A 20,563-nucleotide genomic window follows, 5' to 3' on the forward strand; every position below is an offset into this window, starting at 1 on the left:
ATAGAGCTCCACCGGGGACTTCACTACCTTTACAATTTTCTGTTTTGCAAAGTGCGGCTTCTCCTTCCTTCGGTAGAGGGAGATGGAGAGCATTCGCAGTTTGAGGTAAACACACAGCGGTTCTGGAGCACATGCTTGCGTCCGTAGGGGGCGAGTTGGGGCAGAAACGCACGCCGGCCTTGGGGCGGACCAATTTTAGATCCAGCACTGGGTTTAAACATTTTTTTAGCAGACGTATGGTATTTAGATACAAATTACAGAAAGACCATACCTCCCAACTGTCCCTTTTTCGGAGGGACAGTCCCTCTTTTGACAGCTCAACCCGCAGTCCCTCATTTGTACTGGAAAGTCCCTCTTTTCTCTGCACTGAACAACCAGAAAAAGAAACAAAGTTTCTCACTTAATTGGCTTTTAGCAGAGAGCCCAGAACAGCTAACAGGTGCAAATAAGATACTTTGTAACAATTTTGAGACACAAAAACAGTTAAGATAAGGAGAAATATTTTCAAACTTTCATAACCTGCCAAATTTTGTAAAACAAACATGGTAATGAGGGGGTGTGGCCACAGAAAGGGGTGTGGTCAAAAAATTGCTGCGCTACGTGCGGAAAAAAATTTTTTGTCCCTCTTTTTACTTCCAAAATGTTGGGAGGTATGGAAAGACCCCATGTCCAGAAAACAGGGGCGTAACTACAGAGGAGGCAGACCCTGTGGCTGGAGATATAGGAGCCCCATGAGGCCCTAATTAATGAGTAATTTTAATCTATATTGGTAAAACAGGACAACCTCTGGAGAGTTTGGGGGCCCCTCAAATTATTTTGCTATGGGGCCCAATAACATCTAGTTATGCCACTGCCAGAAAACCTAGGCCCCAGGCATTCCAAATAATAGGACCAATAGGACCTATAGGACTTGCAGTTGCTGGTCTCACTGGCTCTTTTATTATAAGCATTTGATTTTGCAGTTGTGTAGTACAGGAGACAAGGGTATGTAGAGCTGGCCTCCATATACAAACACTGTGACAGTTTAGATCAGTACCAGGATTTTCTCAATGTCGCCTGGTACAGAAATGTACGTATTTTCCCTCATATTCAAAACGACATGTAAAACGAAGCTGGAGTGAAAGCTTTTAAGGGTGATAGTGTAAAGGAACAAAAGGGCTGTATCCTAAGGCTAAGCAGCTGGTAGATACATGCTTTTGTTTATCCCTTTCTGGTTTACATAGCCTTCAGGCCACTTAAGAAGCATTTGAGGCCAGCTGCTGGTCAGAGCCAAAGGAAGACATGTTACTGCATTAGGAGAAGTCAGACATAAATTCGGTGCAGCTGGCACCTGCTACTGGTGCACAGCAGGAGGGTTAAGGGTCAAAGAGGCAGTTGTTCAGCATTTACTGAATGCTTAAAAGAGAATACAGATTAATCTGCTTTATTAACTTTTTGTCTATTAGGTATCAGTTTCAGGCAATAATATTAGGGCTTTTAAAAGCAATCAGATATTCCACATTATTCTTAATAGCCTGCGTGTCATTAATGTTGAATGGCGTGCACTTCAAGGGAAGCTCCACAGGGGCAGATCCTCACTCAACCTCATAAAGGGCTGCAGGGAACAGATTAGCAACCAGCATTTTCTTTTCAACCAGTGTACAAATAATCATTTAGGAGTTGCAAATGTTTTGTGTTCTTATTAATATTGCCAACAGTTGAAAAGATTAACATTCCCTGCCCTCAGTCCCTGTCTCCCCTGTAGGGAAAGATTTTAGCTGCAACTACTAATAGATTTCAGTGTTAACTTATTATAATACTCACAACGTACCACTATATTCTGCTATAGGTTAGTGTCACTCACAAGTCTCCCTGTGTGTCATAGGCCTTATGTAATAAGATATCATTTAACCCTTGTTTACCCCACCCATACTAAAATATAGATTTATAAAAACTTACACAAGCTCTTCAATCCTCCATACCAGGAGTGCTGAATTTACCCCTGAAATACCCAATAACACTGTCAGATTAGAGATCAGTATTAGAGACCTATAGAATAGCAGGTTCCAGTGTGTTGCCTTATAATTAACAGATTTAAAGAGGAAATATGAGCAGAGTTTAGATATTTTTCACAGGTATAGGATCTATTATCCAGAATGCTTGGGACCTGGGGTTTTCCTGATAAGGGGTCTTTCTGTAGAAAAAAATCTAAATCCAATCAGATTGTTTTTCCACTAGAATGAATTTATGCAGCCTATGTAGGATGAATACCTGTAGTCAGTGGTGTAACTAGATGGGGTGCCCCCCAAAAAACATCTTCAGTGAGACCTGGTGCACTGCAATCCCCAACTGCACTCCTGTATGCGCACTCCCTGGCCCAGAGTCCCCCCGACCACCTGTATACCAGGTAAGCGAGCACAGGTGTCGAAAGCAGACCCTGCAGACCAGACCCCCTGCGACCACAGGGTCTGATTCCTCTATACCACTGCCTGTAGTAGGTATAGAATCCAGAAACCCATTATCCCAAAAGCTTAGAATTACAGGAAGACCATTTCCCATAGACTTTATTTTATCCAAATAATTCAGATTTTTAGTTGTTTTTCCCCAGAATCAGGCCGGGATTTGTGTAAAGGCCACCAAGGACCGGGCCTAGGGTGGCAGGATTTTAGGGGGCAGCATGCTGCCCAACCACACACACATTGGTTCAGAAACACTGGGGATGCACAGGAGATTCAATAGATATTTAAATTTCCCGTGCACAAATCGCCATTGCTCTGGTCCTGATGATGAAAAATAAAGGGGAGGGGATAGGGGGCGATGAACTGCATCGGGCCTAGGGTGCCCACTATGTTAATCCAGCCCTGCCCAGAATACAAATTTAAAGCCATCTGGGGCCTATAGGACAAAAAAGGCCCAGTGTTGGCTAAAGTATAATTCACTTTGCGTAATGCACCAATATTGTTGCAAATTAGCATCAATCGTTTGCAAGTTGGGAAGTACACCAACTCCCCATATTTGGTGCAATTTAGTGGCTCCCATTGATGCAACTCACTAAAGGCTCTTCCTCATGAGGGGTTTGAGCTGCATTCCAGTTTGATGCATTTAACCGCAGGGAAGCGCAGGCCCATATGCAGCTGATTCTTCTTTAATGGGGTATCCTCAGAGGGACACTTGTAAGCACCAAACGCAGCATGTTGCGGCCTGCGCTGCCCTGTGGTTGAATGCATGTAACTGGAGAGCAGCCCAACACGTTCATGAGGAAGAGCCATTATGCAACCGTAGAACAATCAGCACTTCTAAGCCACCAGTAATTCCAGGATTCTCTTGGGTCACACGTACAAATTTGTTAAGAACGGGCTGGTATGAGAGCATTAACACTGCCGCAAGATTTTAGAACTTATGAACACAAGTACCTTGTGAATGGTGTCACTGCTTGTCACTTCTTGTCTTCATGCACTGCACTTTGTACCATCATTAAAAAATGTTGTAAGCCCCGGATTTGTGGCAAGGCCACATAGGCTCAGACCAGTAATTTGCTGGAGCACTAGAGACTAAAAACTAGTGCTCTGGTACGAAGAAATGATGCTCATACACGCAATCCTATCGGAAGGACGGACAGCGGTGGACGCCGACCAATGGACGCCCTTAGGGTAAATCCGGTCCTGATGTTTATGCTCAAAAAAATGGATGGCAAATAACTGCATTCCCTGCATAAATTCATCACTATGGCAGCAGACAGTAAAGACAGGGCTGCCTGTCACTTTTCAATGCTCCATTCTGCACCTCACACTGGATTTTAATCTGGAACATGAAGCAGAGCACATCAAGGCCCAGTGACTTTGTAAATGGAAACACCCATGTGCCACTTTCATGCAAGTCAAGGAGCACAAGGTGATCTCACTAGTCCTGCGCTCTGTACCTCACACCAGATTTTTCATCTATGTCCCAGACACAAGTCCCCAGTGAATGAGCGGTGAATTAGTGGTTTTGTTTCTGTGTCATTCATAAAATAAAAAAAATAGGACAATTTTGAGCAAGACATGCCTGAAGGCAGTGTTATATTTGGTGCAAAATAACTTCTTTTTGCTAGCAAATGGCGGTTAGGTCACAACACATTCACAAAACATATATTAAAGGGATACTGTCATGTTTTTTTTTTCAAAATGAATCAGGTAATAGTGCTGCTCCAGCAGAATTCTGCACTGAAATCCATTTCTCAAAAGGGCAAACAGATTATTTTATATTCAATTTTGAAATTTGCCATGGAGCTAGACATTTTGTCAGTTTCCCAGCTGCCCCCAGTCATGTGACTTGTGCTCTGATAAACTTCAGTCACTCTTTACTGCTGTACTGCAAGTTGGAGTGATATCACCTCCCCCCCAGCAGCCTAACAAAAGAACAATGGGAAGGTAACCAGATAGCAGCTCCCTAACACAAGATAACAGCTCCCTCATAGATCTAAGAACAACACTCAATAGTAAAAGCCAAGTCCCACTGAGACTCCTTCAGTTACATTAAGTAGGAGAGATAACAGCCTGCCAGAAAGTAGTTCCATCCTAAAGTGCAGGTACAAGTCACATCACTGGGGGCAGCTGGGAAAATGACAATATGTCTAGCCCCATGTCAGATTTCAAGATTGAATATAAAAAAATCTGTTTGCTCTTTTGAGAAATGGATTTCAGTGCAGAATTCTGCTGGACCAGCACTATTAACTGATGTGTTTTGAAAAAAACATGTTTTCCCATGACAGTATCCCTTTAACTATGCACAAAGGAAAAAAATTTCACGCAGCGGAAAAATTGTTCTCTTTGGGCATGTTTTTTAACGCTATCTATTGTATTGTTACCTTAATTGGCCTAAGGTTTTTTTATGGGGATGAAATAATATACAAATGATAATCTTAAACTATAATAATAGAGAACTCACGTGTGTTGAGAATTTGATGAGAATGGCTGCAGCATTATGAAATAAAACAGTAAGTTTCCCCCTCTCTTGAACATAAGTGCAATTATTAAAGCTTGTAAGCATTGATCTGGCTCTGCCACCTGAGGCAAACATTTCAACTCGCCTCATTGTTGCAGCACCCCTGACCCTGGCAAAGACAGCTTCTGAAATTCCAAAGTGTAGAGCTGCTGAACAAAAATTAAAATAATTTAAATAAAAACACATAATAAAAAATTAAGACCAACTGGAAATTCTCTCCCAATATCACTCTCTGGGGCAAATTCACTAAGATGCGAAGTTGCGCCAGGCGCAACTTCTCCGCACTTCGCCAGGCGTAGTTTCGCCAGCGCTTCGCAAATTCACTAAAATCCGAAGTTGCGCACAGGGGTAGCGTAAGGTTGCGGAGTTGCGCTAGCGTTGATTCACTATATAAAGCCAAGTTGCGCTAGCGAAGGCTAATTTGCATACGGCGCGAAATTCAAATATCAATGGAGGAACACGTATCTGCACTACAAATGCCTAGAAAACCTTCAAATCTGCAAATAAAAATTTTATTTTGCCCTACACGTGTGCCCACTGTCTAGGTAAGTTGCCATGAGTCAGGAAAAGTAGGGGGGAGGAAGGGGAGCCCCAAAAAATTTTCGATCTTTTTCAGCTTATCAGCCATCATGTAGAAAACACGCCAGCGTTTTTTGGGACTTAGAAAAAATTTTGACTTTTTTTGAAACAATCCCTATCTACTCTATTGCACTTCGCCAGGTCTGAGGTGGCGAAGGAAGTCTAGAGTAAAAGGTAGCGTTCGCTACACTGCGCAAGTTAGTGAATTTGCGTAGTTTCGTCGCTAGCGAACATTCGCCTGGCGTAAGGTTGCGAAGTAACACTAGCGAAACTACGCCAGCGTTCGTTAGTGAATTTGCGCAGTAGCGAAAATGCCCAACGCTAGCGAATTAACGCTAGCGTTCGGCGCTTCGCGCGTTAGTGAATTTGCCCCTCTAGGTTTAAATGAGAGACTGCTACAGGAATAAGAAAGAGCCTGAATAGAAAAAAAGTAGCACTAACTAAGAGCAATTATTTTTGGCAGCTGGGGCCAATGATCCTCAATTTACGCCAATCTAAGGTTTCATAGAATTCTTAACATGCTAAAAATTAACTTAACAAGTTCAATGAGGCTTGGGTGTTTTTGTACGGTCACAGAATGGGCACCCTATTTTCAAAATTAGTTTTTGCTTGTAAGCAAAAATAACTAGTTTATTTTGATTTTTTTACTGAAGTCAGCAGTTACTGGCAGGTTCAACCCTGATTTTAGAAATAAATTTGTAAAACTGCGGCGACAATTTACCAGCGAAAAATCCACCGCATCAAAAAAAAAAATTGTCACGCGCATAAAATTGTCACGCGTCAAATTTATTCGGACGCCCATTGACATGCATTTGGACAAAATAGTCGCGCGTATAAAAATTATTTTGACGTCCAATGCGTTTCACAAATTTTCGCCCATCACTACATCTCATAACTGAATGGCCACATACCTCCCAGGGCTGAAATGAACCAAATGTAAAAATAAGAGAGTAATAGGGTTTCTTATATTTATCCTTCTGTTGATCCTTGCAATGATTTTTGAAATTGCTTAGTAATGAGCTCGGCTGTAATGTTCTTACAACCCAGAATCCTTAGATAAACTGACACACCAGCAAGCTATTAGGTTTTAATTGATGAAACAGAGAGCTGAACTTTCACATACAACAACCACATTTTGCAACTCTAAGGGCTCTTACTGACGAGCGTTTTTACCTGCGCTCCCCTGCGTTTTGTTTTTCTGCGTTCAGCCGCAGGGGAGCACAGGAATAGACGCCTTACATTTTATCCAATGGGGGTGTACTCACACAGGCGCGTGTAGGCGCCGAACGCAGGTTGAGACGCAACATGCTGCATTTTTCCTGCGTTCGGCGCCTACACGCACCTGTGTGAGTACAGCCCCATTGGAAAAAATGTAATGCATCTATCCCTGCGCTCCCCTGCGGCTGAACGCAGAAAAACGGAACGCAGGGGAGCGCAGGTAAAAACGCTCGTCAGTAAGAGCCTTAAATATCTGAAATGAGCAGATCAAACCATTTGGACTCCTGAAAGTTGGAGCACTGTATTCAGTCTGATAGTACCATTCCCCTTAGATTATTTGAGCATGGATATCCTTTCTACTTTCGCTTCTCCTGTGTCGTATAAAAACTGAGAGAAAGATAAAGCATCTGCTAAAGGATTCACACAACCTGGAACATGAGTTGCTTTCAGGCAAATATTCCATTTGAGAGCCCTTGAAACAATTTTCATTAAGAATGGAACTACAGGAAGGGATTTGGATGATAAATGATCAGTGGCCGGATAAACAGATAAATTGTCACAAAATAATAGAATTCATTTTATTAACTAATAAATCACCACAAATACACCCAGAAACCAATATGGGAAAATGTCAAAGACAGAAGCCATATTTTTTTTGGTAAGATTACTTGCACCAAATTATCCTTTAAAGGCTTAATACACTAACGGCGCATGAGAAATGCACTGAAAAATGTACACAAGGCCATGTCCTCGATCAAATGAATAGCACAACTGTCCACAAACCCTTCCCCTCAGACTCCGGCATTGAAATAATAAAAGATCAGTTCAACTTTTAGTACCATGTGGACCCACAAATCTGAGCATCTAAATAATGAGTGACAACTTTTCAAATCTGACAATATAAATCGGACAAAATAGCAAATCATTAAAAATAATGACACTAAATGGCGGACCCTATGGGTAGAAATTTATCAAAAATGAACCATCAAAATCAGACAAGGCAGAAAACAAAATGCTGGCTCACCCATCCACCTTCCATTACCAGTATAACAGAGATACCAAAGAATATGTATTTTACTTAAAGAGATACTGTCATGGGAAAAAAAAAATTCAAAATGAATCAGTTAATAGTGCTGCTCCAGCAGAATTCTGCACTGAAATCCATTTCTCAAAAGAGCAAACAGATTTTTTTATATTCAATTTTGAAATCTGACATGGGGCTAGACATATTGTCAATTTCCCAGCTGCCCCAAGTCATGTGACTTGTGCTCTGATAAACTTCAATCACTCATTACTGCTGTACTGCAAGTTGGAGTGATTTCAACCCCCTCCCTTTTTCCCCCAGCAGCCAAACAAAAGAACAATGGGAAGATAACCAGATAGCAGCTCCCTAACACAAGATAACAGCTTCTTAGATCTAAGATCTAAGATCTAACACTCAATAGTAAAAACCCATGTCTCACTGAGACACATTCAGTTACATTGAGAAGGAAAAACAGCAGCCTGCCAGAAAGCATTTCTCTCCTAAAGTGCAGGCACAAGTCACATGACCAGGGGCAGCTGGGAAATTGACAATATGTAGCACTATTAACTGATGCTTTTTGAAAAAAAACATGTTTTCCGATGACAGGATCCCTATATATATATAGGCAGGTTGCACCAGTAGGTTCTAGATGCGACAGATGCACTGGAAGTGACACCACCCCCACTCCAACAAACTAGTTTTCATCTGGAATGCTTGGATGCTACATTGTGTCTAAAAACATTATGAAATGTATCTAGAAATTAAGTAACTAAGCCCTAATTAGTATCATGTCAGCTGATTCAATTAAGAACTGTAACACATAAAGATAACAATGTTCCCTCTAAATTTTTTGTGCACATGAATTATCTTTTATCTAATCTAATTATATTTTAGTGAGCTTTAAACTGCATGCACTCTTATAAAAACTGTGCATGTGTCAGCGCATCATCACCCAATTAGCGGAGGAGTCCGGGTGCGCTCCGCCAATGAGGCGAGCTGAGGCGCTCGCCTCAGGCGGCAGCGCCAGATGAGTTTCCAGGGGCGGCAAAAAGCCGCTCCTGTCACTTTAAAGAGCCGAATTTCCGGTTTTGAAACCGGAAATTCGGCTTTACTAGTGCGAGAGAGCGCAGTTGCGCTCTCCGCACTAGTGTTTCTGCGAGGGGAGGGGCGGCATTTAAGGAGCCGCCTCAGGCGGCGTCTTCATTAGAATCGGCGCTGAGTCCGGACCAAGGTGGAAGCACTAAGTACAAAGTCCAATTCCCAGTTAGCAAAGGGTAAAGAAGGATTGTGGTCGATATTCAGGCAGAAGGTTCAAGGGCAGGCAGCAATCGGTTATGGCCAGGAGGAAGGCAAAGTGTCTAAAGTCCTGGAACCAGATTATGATGAATTGTATAGCACCCAGGAACGCCAAGAAGTGCAACCTATTTTCGATCATTAAACCTGCGTCTTGGCATTTCTTTTTTTTTTTTGAATTTTTGCACTACTTTCGGCACAATGACGTCACAAAAACGGCACAATAAAGTCAGTGCCGCGGCCCTGGGCAACACCGTCTTGGGTGCGAAGCGGAGTGTAAAAAGAAGAGGGAGGGTCAAAATATGAACAAAATGATTTGCTTTTTCCACAATAGGGCCCACTACCATTCGTTGAGTGAGCTGGACACAACATTTGTTTGCACACATACTTAGAGGAAATATTGCTCAAGGCCAGCCATTAGAAATAATGGGGCCAAAGTCAACATTTTCCCCCTCGCCCTCCTCCTTTCCAAAGAGAGCCCCTGTCAATGTCATAAGATACTGGCATCAACACACGCTGCTCTAAGTGCAAGACAATATGCAATCCAATACAAAATACTTGTATACTTGCACCTTTGATTCACTGGTGCCTGACTCAGAATAAGGGAACAAAGCATGGCATTTGTTGGTGGCAGGTCTACAAATTTTGTTTACATTGAGCAGGTGGTAATTTAAGGGTTCCATTTGCATCTTGCACCAATAATAGCGATAACCAACATTTTTCGCCAAATTTCGACATGAAAAAAACACCCCAATGTAGCGTGCAAAAAGGTTGCAGAGAAAAAAAAAAGTTGCGCTGTAATCTCAAAAAAAGCCCATTGACCTTAGTGCATTTTGCACATTTTTGCTGTTTTGCTCATTTTTGGCAATGTAAAACTGTAAGATCCAACAACAGTTGCTCCAAAAAAAAAAAGTGTATTAAAAATTATGCCATTTTTACACCATTTTTTACACTTGTGGCAAATTATTTTGCCTTTTTTAACACCACATAATAAATCTGCCCACAAAGTACACAAGCATTACCTGTACAGAGCAGGCCATGAAATGATTGATTTAAAAAAAAGGATCTGACCACTCAGAAAGATGTTGATTTTAAGCCCCTCAGTGGAGGCCACTGAAATATCCCTTTCCCATTTACAGTACGATTTATAATTAACTTCTTCATGCTGTATTGGAATATTATGATATGGGAATTAATCACAGATCAAAGACTGTTTTTTAAGAAATTTGTATTTATAAATCATAGTCTTGTCTCCTTTATAAGCATCCTTCATAAAAAAAACTAGCCCAGCCACTGAGTGACACTACCTAGAGTTGTACAGTTTGCTATTCACAAAAATCCTCAAATCCTTCTCAATTAAGTATACTCTCAACACACTTCAATTTAGTGTATAACTTGCTTTTATATTATTTCTACCAAAATCCATAACCTTGCACTCATGGCTGTCATCAAAAATCACATGGCCCCATACGGAAAAAAAAATTCTGGGCCCCAACCACCAGCCACCCCAGGCCCCGCCCACCCCACTGGTGGCCAGGGCCCCGTACAAGCTAAGAAAAAAATATTGGTGGCCAGTGCCCCCCCAAGTTAAAAAATCATTGGTGGCCAGGGCTCCCTACAAGTTAAAAAGCATTGGTGGCCAGGGCCCCCTACAAGTTTTAAAAACTAATGGTGTCAGTGCCCCCTGCAAGTTTTATAAAAAACATTGCTGTTCAGTGAAACTTACCCTCCTTCTTCCTTTTCCATCGTGGCCTCCCTGAGATCCACGGGTGGAGATCCGCTGGTCCCGGGATAGCCCCCTGATTGCTCTGCTTGCGCTTATCAACATTGAACCTCATTTGCCAGTTTTTTTGCCAAGTTCTCCAATTTAGTAAACTATCTCTGCAAAGTGCAAATTACAGGGCGCAGAGACACAAATCCTGGATTGGCTGGTCCCTAAGGAATCACTGGCTAATCCTGTTTTGGAAAAGCCTGGTAGAAGGAAATGATGCAATTCTATACTGATGCATTACAAATGCCAAAACCTAGACTAAAAAGTTATGACAGAGGAAAGTTCCTACATTAGATCCTTTGTGCCTTCCAAAAAAATAAAGTATCCCACAAATCAGTGTTTAAAGATGAATCTCCAACACAAAGAATATTGACTTGAATAATCCTCAATGGCTAGCCAAGTCTGTTGCTTAGAAACAATTTGTTCTGAGTGTAATGCACCGGGATAAAGGCTTTTCTGCTGACAAGAAGGTTGAGGGATACATTAACCCTTCTCTACAAGAACATGTTTTTGAAACAAATTCACTAAAATTCACTAATTACATCACTGTGGCCTTTGGAAACAAAGTCTAAACAATTAACCAAGCGTTAAATAAGATTCTTCTTCAAATAGCAAGTTGGTTTCACATCAAGTAGAGCTGCCAAAGAGTCTTTAGAATGATGCAATGATGTAGGCACAAGAATGTTCCCCTACCTCATCTATCATTGGATGCTAGAAAAAGTGCTTGAAGGGGTATGCTAACATGGTAGGTATTACTGCATGCACCATATTGGTCTGGGGCAGGAGTGCCCATACTTTACTTATGCGAGGTCTACTTTTAGTGATGTTGTCCCATTATGATCTACATCCATAATAGTATTGTTAGAATTTTTTTATTACTTAAATATTATATTTATGGGAAAACTTATATTGTTATATTTAAGAATGTAATTATTTATTATGTATCATTATCTTATTGTTATAGTGTTGTATAATTATTTATTATAATTAAATATTTCTTATGTGACCTTAACAGAATAAATATCTGAATAAAACAGGAGGGTTTGTTGACAGCGTCTTGAGATCTACTGATCATCACTCTGATGAAGTACCTAGTTTGTGGGCGTTAGATTTATACACACACCGTTACAATGTAAATATGAATGTGCTTCTGAATAAAGCCAAGTTGTTACTAAATGTACCGGACTCCGAGATATACCTCGATCAGCGATTTGTAGTGATTCAGGGCTTGATATTGTAGCCGGCAAGAAGTGACCGGGACATCACGAGACCAGCGATCGGGCAGGAGACGGGACGGACGGGGTGTGCTCCACCATTGCCGCGTCATTGTGGTTTGTTTATGTAAATATACAGCAGGGACAGAGCTAAGAGTAGGCAGAAATTGTATGTGTCTAGGGTGCAATCTTGGAGGGCTGCTAGACTTGTATCTTTTCTACCTGCCTACACCAAGTACTGGCCCTTCTGCAGTCGTCACAACCCAGCTAATCACCACTCCCTCCCACTTCTCCCTCAACCCGCCCCCTCCATTTGTTGTGTAATGCGGGTATTAGGGCAGCAGGGGAAATTTGTGGGAGGGGAGGAGTGGAGGCTACTGCCTTGGGAGCAATCAACATTTGGCCAGGCACTGATATAAAGTCCTTTTCCAAATAAACCAGTTATATAGATCGACCTTATTACTTTCCCTTAAAAAAAAAAGGTAAACACAGAAGCTGCAATGAAACATCTGCAATACGAGCGGTCAGATTGCGGGAACGCATCAATGAACTTACGCGGCCGCAATCAGACGGGATTGCCCTGGCCGATTGTGACTTTCAGCCAAATATTAATTGGGGATGCCCATCAGATGGCCCCACACAGGGGGACAATAAACTGCCAACTCTTTCTGGGGCTTTAAGGCTCAGTCTCTTTCAGTCCCAATAAAACAAACATTAGTCAGTTGTAGAAATAATAAAAGGCATAACTTCATTTATTGAAAAGAAGTCAAGTTTTTATGCATAAATATTGCATTTAATTATGCTTGCAACATACAAAAACAAAATATTTAATCTGGTAATGAAACCTAATCAGTATTTTGTCTAATACACATCACAAGCCATTTTAATATAAAGTTATGTAAAACAAATAATGTTCTAAATGATTATGTTTTACTCTAACATTGTTATTTCTCTAGAGGGGAAATTATCAGTCTCATTAAATATTACCTCAATTTCTATACTATCATGATATCATACTTCAAAAAAAAAAAAATAATAATAATAAAAACCATTGAACGGGCCACTCTCAATCATTTTAAAAGTACTGCTATTCTTCATATAACTTGGATTTAAATCACAGTAACACAGACAAGATGAATGGCGGTGCTACTGGATTCAGCTAAATTGGATTCTATAGGGAAGGTGTGATGGGAGATCTCATCTCTGTGAGATGTAAAAATATTTTTTGTATTATCTTCTTCTCTTGTAGGATATTTGACTGTAAATGGAAGAATATGCATCAAGCGCTGTTATTGCATTGTTTTACGTAGATTCATTAAGCTCACAGAAAAGACAATTCATTTTGGAAGGCATCATTATATTTTCTTTTAAAGCTCGTATTAAGCACCTTGCAACCATTCTGATGGCTGCATTGTACACAGAATGGTGAAATAGATTACAAAACATGTAAATGTATGTAGGCATGTGGGTAATCTGTCCTTATGCAAACATCTTAAAGACTTCCATGTCTACTCAACTTAAGAGTTAGTTCAACTATGGCTCTCGCACACCCTTAGTAAATTAGAGTAACGACACCTGGTGCACGAAGGTAGAGGATCCGCCGCCTCCCAAACAGCCCAGCAGAAAGAATCCCAAGGCACACAGGATAATTGCAAGCATGCTTGAGAAAGGGGCGTGACCCCGAAACGTTGCACTTCGCAATAAACACGCAAGGCAGCTTGCTTGCAATTATCCTGTGTGCATTGGGATTCTTTCTACTCAACTTAAGAGGTCACTCTAGGAGTGACAGATATACAAGCAATTTAGGTGAGCACCTCGAGACTCTTCTGAGGATTGAGAGTGGGATTTAGATCCGGTGTACTAATTGCCCAGAAGTAGGGACTTAGGGGCACATTTACTAAGGGTCTAATATCGAGGGTTTATTAACCCTCGAATTCGACCCTCAAAGTAAAATCCTTCGACTTCGATATTCGAAGTCAAAGGATTTTACTTTCAGGGTCGAATAGCGCAAATACTATGATCCAGAGTCGGACTGGGGGGCCTGGGGCCCACCAGGACTAGTGGTCCAGGGCCCCCCACCCCCCTACAACGATGCGCAGAACTCGGCACGACTGTGCGTATGCGCCGCTCGAACGCCGCCATGCACATACGCAAGCGTCGCTTCTCGGTGCGCATGTAGCGAAGACTTTTTTTTTTCGAAATTCTTATATTGGTAGAGGGGATCTGGCCCGGCGGGGGCCCACGAGGGTCGGGGCCCACCGGGATTTTTCCCGGTGTCCCGCCGGGCCAGTCCGACACTGCTACGATCGATCGATTGAATGAAAACGATCGAAGGATTTTAATCCATCAATTGAAAAACCCTTAGAAAAGTAATGGGGAAGGTCCCCATAGGTTTACATTGTAGCTTGGTAGGTTTAAACTACGGAAGTATGTAGTCAAAGTTTTTTTTAAAGAGACAGTACTTCGACTATCGAATGGTCAAATAGTCAAACGATTTTTAGTTCAAATCGTTCGAATCGAAGTCGTAGTTGAAGGTCGTAGTAGCCTACCCAAAAAAACTTCGAAATTCAAAGTTTTTTTACTTCGAATCCTTCACTCAAGCTTAGTAAATGTGCCCCCAAGTGTATAGACCTAGGGATGTGAGTTCCACTTAGGGAAAAGGCTGAAAGTTGGGCTACCTCCTCACTGCTGTACATATTCTCTTCCCTGTGGGGACTGATACTGATCAAAGGTGCTGTGAGTTTATGCCTATCTACTGTGCCATACGATCCTGTTTTCTCTATATGTAGACTCCTATATGGATGTTCTTGTTCAATAAATATAATCTCTGGTTAAATTATAAGAACCATTGGCGCCCAATTATTGTACCTTGCACCAAGCTATAGTTGTACTACACACCGTTTGCAATGGCTTACCCCTGAAGAATTAAAGTCTCATCCGGAGCACAGTATAGGGGTGAAGCCTATAGATAGAGAACGGCGCAATTAACTATTATCAAAAGGATAAAGCAGTAGAGGCCAGGGCCTACAGAATATGTTTTTCATTAAGGGAGCTAGGCTAAGTTGGTATACCTGATGACTGTACCCACCCAGTCACCCAATCTTGGATCCTGGTTAGAAGGCTCCCCTCTGTTCACTAAAGAAAGAATTTTCGCTAGGCATAAATAAACAATAGCGAAATCTTTGCTGTGAAATGCTCGCACTGATGAAGTTTCGCTAGCGAATAGTCGCCATTGTTTTCGCCCAGGACACAACCTCACATTTTAGATAATTAGCTTAGTGGTAACGAATGTGCTCTTGGCGAAGTGTGCCAAGAGGTCTCAACTTCTCCTGGTCATAAACTCAGATTCCCATGGAGTCTGGGAATCACCTAGATATTGTAGGAGTAGATATGGTGATGTTTCTGCATGATACTATGCAGTGGAGAATTTCACAACCCCTAGACATAGAAGGAGTAGATCTGGATATAGTTTCTGCATTGCTCCTATCGTTTCTATGTGGTGTGAGTTGAACTTGAGTACAATCAATGGCCCTAAAGAAATAAGGGAATCTGCAATACAAAAATTGAAATTTTCTCAGTGTCTCACAGATGGAATGAATGCAGCAGTTTCACCACAACATGAGTCTGTACGGTGCTTTATGTTGACTAACTCGGGTAAATGGCCATTAGATAGTTCAAAGGGGCATTGTCCAGGAATTGAAAAACCTTAAGCAGGTGCTGTTCTGAGCTCCAGGCCCTGCCAAATAAATCGTACAGTTCCTGGATGAAGGCACAGCACAGGTTGAGCATCTTCACAATTACGTCCATCCAAGAAGTCATATTTTTTCCTGTTCCTAACAGGAGAGATTGGTGCCAACAAAGGCATGAAACAGATGTCCAGATTTTCTTTTTTTCTTTCCTTGGCACGTGTCCCTCACAAATTTATTTTGAAAGTTTGCCAAAATGTTGTGTTTTTATTTTTACTATTTTGAATGCTAAATCTTACGATTCTTTACAAAACTTAAGAAACATTTGCCTTGACGCTGACTGCCAATATTGGAGCACCTACGTTGTGTAAAAGGTCCCAATTAGAATTGACTTTTTGAATAAAGAACTTTAAAATAGCAGTAAAAGAAATTTTGGAATTTCTAGCAAAAGGCAAATTAAATGATAAACGAATGTTTTGTGGAAATCTTAATGCAAAGGCAAGTTTAAGCTTTGATAAGAGTTAACAAAAAGCTTTGTGATAACAATGTAATAATATGGTTCCTTTAACTTTCTACTGCCAAAAGGCCATTGTCTAAAAATGATATGGTTTATTTGGAAAAGATTATAATTCACATATGTCCAGTATTCTATAAGCAGGAGACTAATATTAGGCCAGATTTGTAGTTATATTTGATTTAAAGGCTGTCACAAGACAGTGGAGCTCATTTATAAACACCCAGCAAATTGGAACCTGGGCAGCAACCAATCGCTGGTTAGCTTTTCTCAGGAAGAACAAAAAAAAATGTACTGGTTGCTAATTTGGTCTTTATTTAAAAATTATCCTCAGTGTTGCTAATTCTCACTTTGGTATCAAGGCCCCAGCAGTGCCTCCAAATAGAATACTGTAAATAATTTTTGCAGTGTTATTTGCCGACTCTGGATATCTTGAGCTGTTCTGCAATAGGATTAGGAAATAATGGCTACCATAATGGGTGGTCTACATGTCCCAGAACATCACAATGGAACAAGGTGAAGGAAGGGTTCATCACTCTTTCCCCACTATGTAATAAAAGGCACTAAGTTTGCCCAGGAGCAGTAACCTATAGCCACCAATAAGATGCTTGCTTTTAAACAGGTGACCAGTAACTTCTACCTGCCGATTGGTTGCTATGGGTTACTGCCCCTGGGCAAACTTAGTGCCTTAAATTAAATAACCCCATTTGAGCCTTAGGGGGGGCAAAATTAAACCTACAGCACAGACAGACTTTAATGGTTTCCTTTCAAGCTGTGGATTCAGGTATGTCTGACTACAAAAAAAAAATTTCTAGATATATTTTTGGAAAGCCTGCGCCCTTTAAAGGAGAACTAAAACCTAACTAAAGAAGTAGCTAGAAATGTTGTTCATGATGTTTTGGGTTTCTGTACCAGCCCAAGGCAACCACAGCCCTTTAGCAGTAAAGATCTGTGTCTCCAAAGATGCCCCAGTAGCTCCCCATCTTCTTTTCTGCTGATTCACTGCACATGCTCTGTGCTGCTGTCACTTACTGAGCTTAGGGACCCACTCACAATATACAGTACACATAGAATAGAAATGTCACAATATAAGGCTGATTAGTAATTAATACAGATAATTACTACATGGCAGCACAGAAACCAGTGCAATTAATAATCAGCATCAGCTTATATTACAGGGGAAGCTCATTTTCTGCTTGATAAGTTGCGAAAACCCCTAAACTTAGCTTCTCAACAGCCAATCAGAGCCCACTGAGCATGTGAATGTCACAGACACTTTGCAAGATGGTGACCCCCTATGACAAGTTTGAAGTCCTGGATCATTGCTGCTATTGACAAGCTGAAACTTTAGCCTCCTGCAATAAGTTCAGTATATAAAATATGGCATTTTTAGCCATATTCATTTTTAGGGTTTAGTTCTCCTTTAACTCTGTACACCTCGTACCCGAATTGTAAAGGGCCCATAACATGTTCAGAGAGTGCTTCAATGAGCAGGAGTATATGATTGGCTTTTGTCATTTGCTTATAACTGTATGGCAATCTTTTAAAAGCAACCCGTGTGTTGGTCAACTGCAACGTAAAAAAACCAAATCCTGCTTTTACAGCATATTTGGTGCCAGTGTCTACTTGCTCTGTACTAAAATCCTGCTTGCTCTAACATTTGTAAAGCTAATCCCCCACACTATATATGTATGGAAAGATAAAAACTGGAATGGCTTCTGTAATGAGTCTAGAAAACATTTGGAAGGAGTGTTAAAAGATGCCATTCATGAACATATTATAGCCATAAACCAATTACAGAAATTTAGCATGGATTTATGAAAATGCAAACAAAAGATAAGCTTTTACGAGAAGTACAAAACTTGATCAGAGCAATGTTCTGGATGCGATATATAATGGTTCCAATGGATTTTATACTATTTTCGCATAATAGATAGGACCATAAAATGTTGGCTCATAGTAAAAAGGAAAGGAAATGCCACTGAGTAGGAAACGGGCAGCACACCAAGGAGCAGAGAGTTGTTGGAAATGAAACGCGTTCTACATGGTGCTGAGGTGTAAGGGGACTATAACATGAATTAGTGTCTTGTCTGGTTCTTTACAGTCTTTTTAGAAACAGATATTGTGGGAGAGACTGGGATTCCTGGAACTTGATTGTTCTTTGCCTCTACCTACACACACGTGTTCCATAATGTAAGGAAAATAACTAACCCTGGTGGTCTAGTGGTGCGGTGGGGACGCCTGCCGCGCCATCGGCAGGGACGCCCGCCGCGCCATCAGCGGGGACGCCCGCCGTGCCATCGGCGGGGACGCCCACCACGCTGCTCCTCTTCTCATGCGCCGGGTTCTTCTTAGTGAGTGCGCGGCGCGCACTTCCGGGTTTAGTAGGCGCATGCGCGTGGGCATAATGACGTCAGCCCGCAATGGCGCGAAATTTAAAAGTTAAAAGGGACCTTCCTGCTTTTTCTCATTGCCCATGATAGGATTGTATTTCCTGGTGCTCCTGAGCCTTGTGCTATTTTGTCTGTTATCTTCTGAACCTGTTTGATTCCTGTTGTGACCTCTGCCTGGCTATTTTGACTATTCTGACTTCTGGATCCTGACCTTTGCCTGCTTATGACAACTCTTCTGTTTAACCCCTTGATTGATCACCCGGTTTTGATCCTTTGCCTGTTTTGACGATCCTTGCTATCTGCCTGCCTCGACCCAGCGTGCCTGACCACGATTCTGCCAAATCCTTTTGTACCATGACCTTCGGCCCAAAAAGACTTTGCTAACACCCGTGCCCCTTTGCCAGCCAGAACATCTCGCCTTGTACCCCTCGTTAAGTCCAGGTGGCACTCAAGTAAGCTGAGGGCTCCTCCCAAAGCCTGGTGAAGCCGAGACCAGGGTACTTGGCACTTGTTCTGGTATTGGGTGCCGGCCGTGACAGATAAATGTTAGAGTTGGCGTGGGGACCTGGAACAGTGGAGGGAGGGGCGTAAGGACAATAAAGATGGACATACACATTGAGATCTGCTTTTTTTTCTTTTTGCTACGTTAAAAAATGAGCGGTGTCAGATGAATAATCCAATATATCTTATGGGGGGGTTTCCTTTCCTACCATCCTACCAGATGAATTAAAGCTCACTCAAATAACTGTTTCCAGTACAAACAAAATCTAACAAAATAACTGCCTTTTGCACAAATTCTGCATGTAGAGAGACAGGATTTCTGGTGATTTTAACAGAGTGAGCTCTAATCTTCTAGGCAAAAGGAGCCCTCCTATAAGATATATTGGATCATTCATCTGACACCCAACTCCTGAATTAAGACAGAATGAAGAGAAACAGATGCCGGGAGAGGAATAGTGAAGATAAACTTGATTATTTGAGAAACAATACATAATATTTAATTGATTGTATTTACAAAGTTTCTTATTTCAGTATTCTGAAGCTTATATTAAATTTTCATTTTCGCTATAGTTCCTCTTTAACTCCGAAAGCCTAGGTAGGTGGTGTAAAGGGAGGTTTGTGATCAATATTTCTGCATACACATCTATGCCATGCTAGATATTGTTTGGGATTAAGGCTGAATAGTTGATACACATATCGGTTTCCTATGTTAGAAACCATGTTAACAGCTAAGAGATCCCTGAGAGAAGATTGATTAAACGGGTTCAATGATGCCTTCATCTTCTAACAACTGGAGTTCTTCATCATAATATGTTTCCTGGAAAGTGGAAAGGAAATATCTGTGTGTTTGAGCAACCGGTCAGATAGTATTGAGCTACATGTATTGTCTTTATAGTAAACATCAGAGTAAAATTATCCATCAGTTGGCAGAGGAGGAGGAGTTTGAACCCAAAGAAAAGAGTTGCGTTGATACAGGTTTCATGTTTTGCAGGTTATATAAATGGGTATGTGTGATGCTTCTGAGTTGTAAAGGCAATAGCATAGTTATGGTGGAAGAGTACACAGGTTGTATTGTAAATATGATTTTAAAAAATGTCGTAATGAAATGGTGGTGCGTTAGCCTCCGCATATTCAGTGTTGGACTGGCTCACCGGAAAATCAGAAAAGAAAAATAGTTTGAAGAGAGTGGCCATGATAGAAGATAACGTTTACTGGAATCCCAGTCTGACACTGTCTGAGTTTTCTGTGAGAGCAGAAGAGGAATACACAGAATCAGAGGCCCATGGCACTGCATTCATCTTCGTGAGGAAAATGACTTCCACAACTATAGCATATAATTGGTGACTCAACACTATGTCTGGGTTTTGCTGGTGCACGCAAGATAAATACACATATGGATTGCTGCTCT

Source organism: Xenopus laevis, chromosome 3S, assembly GCF_017654675.1.
Source record: "Xenopus laevis strain J_2021 chromosome 3S, Xenopus_laevis_v10.1, whole genome shotgun sequence".
Classification (NCBI taxonomy): Eukaryota; Metazoa; Chordata; class Amphibia; order Anura; family Pipidae; genus Xenopus; species Xenopus laevis.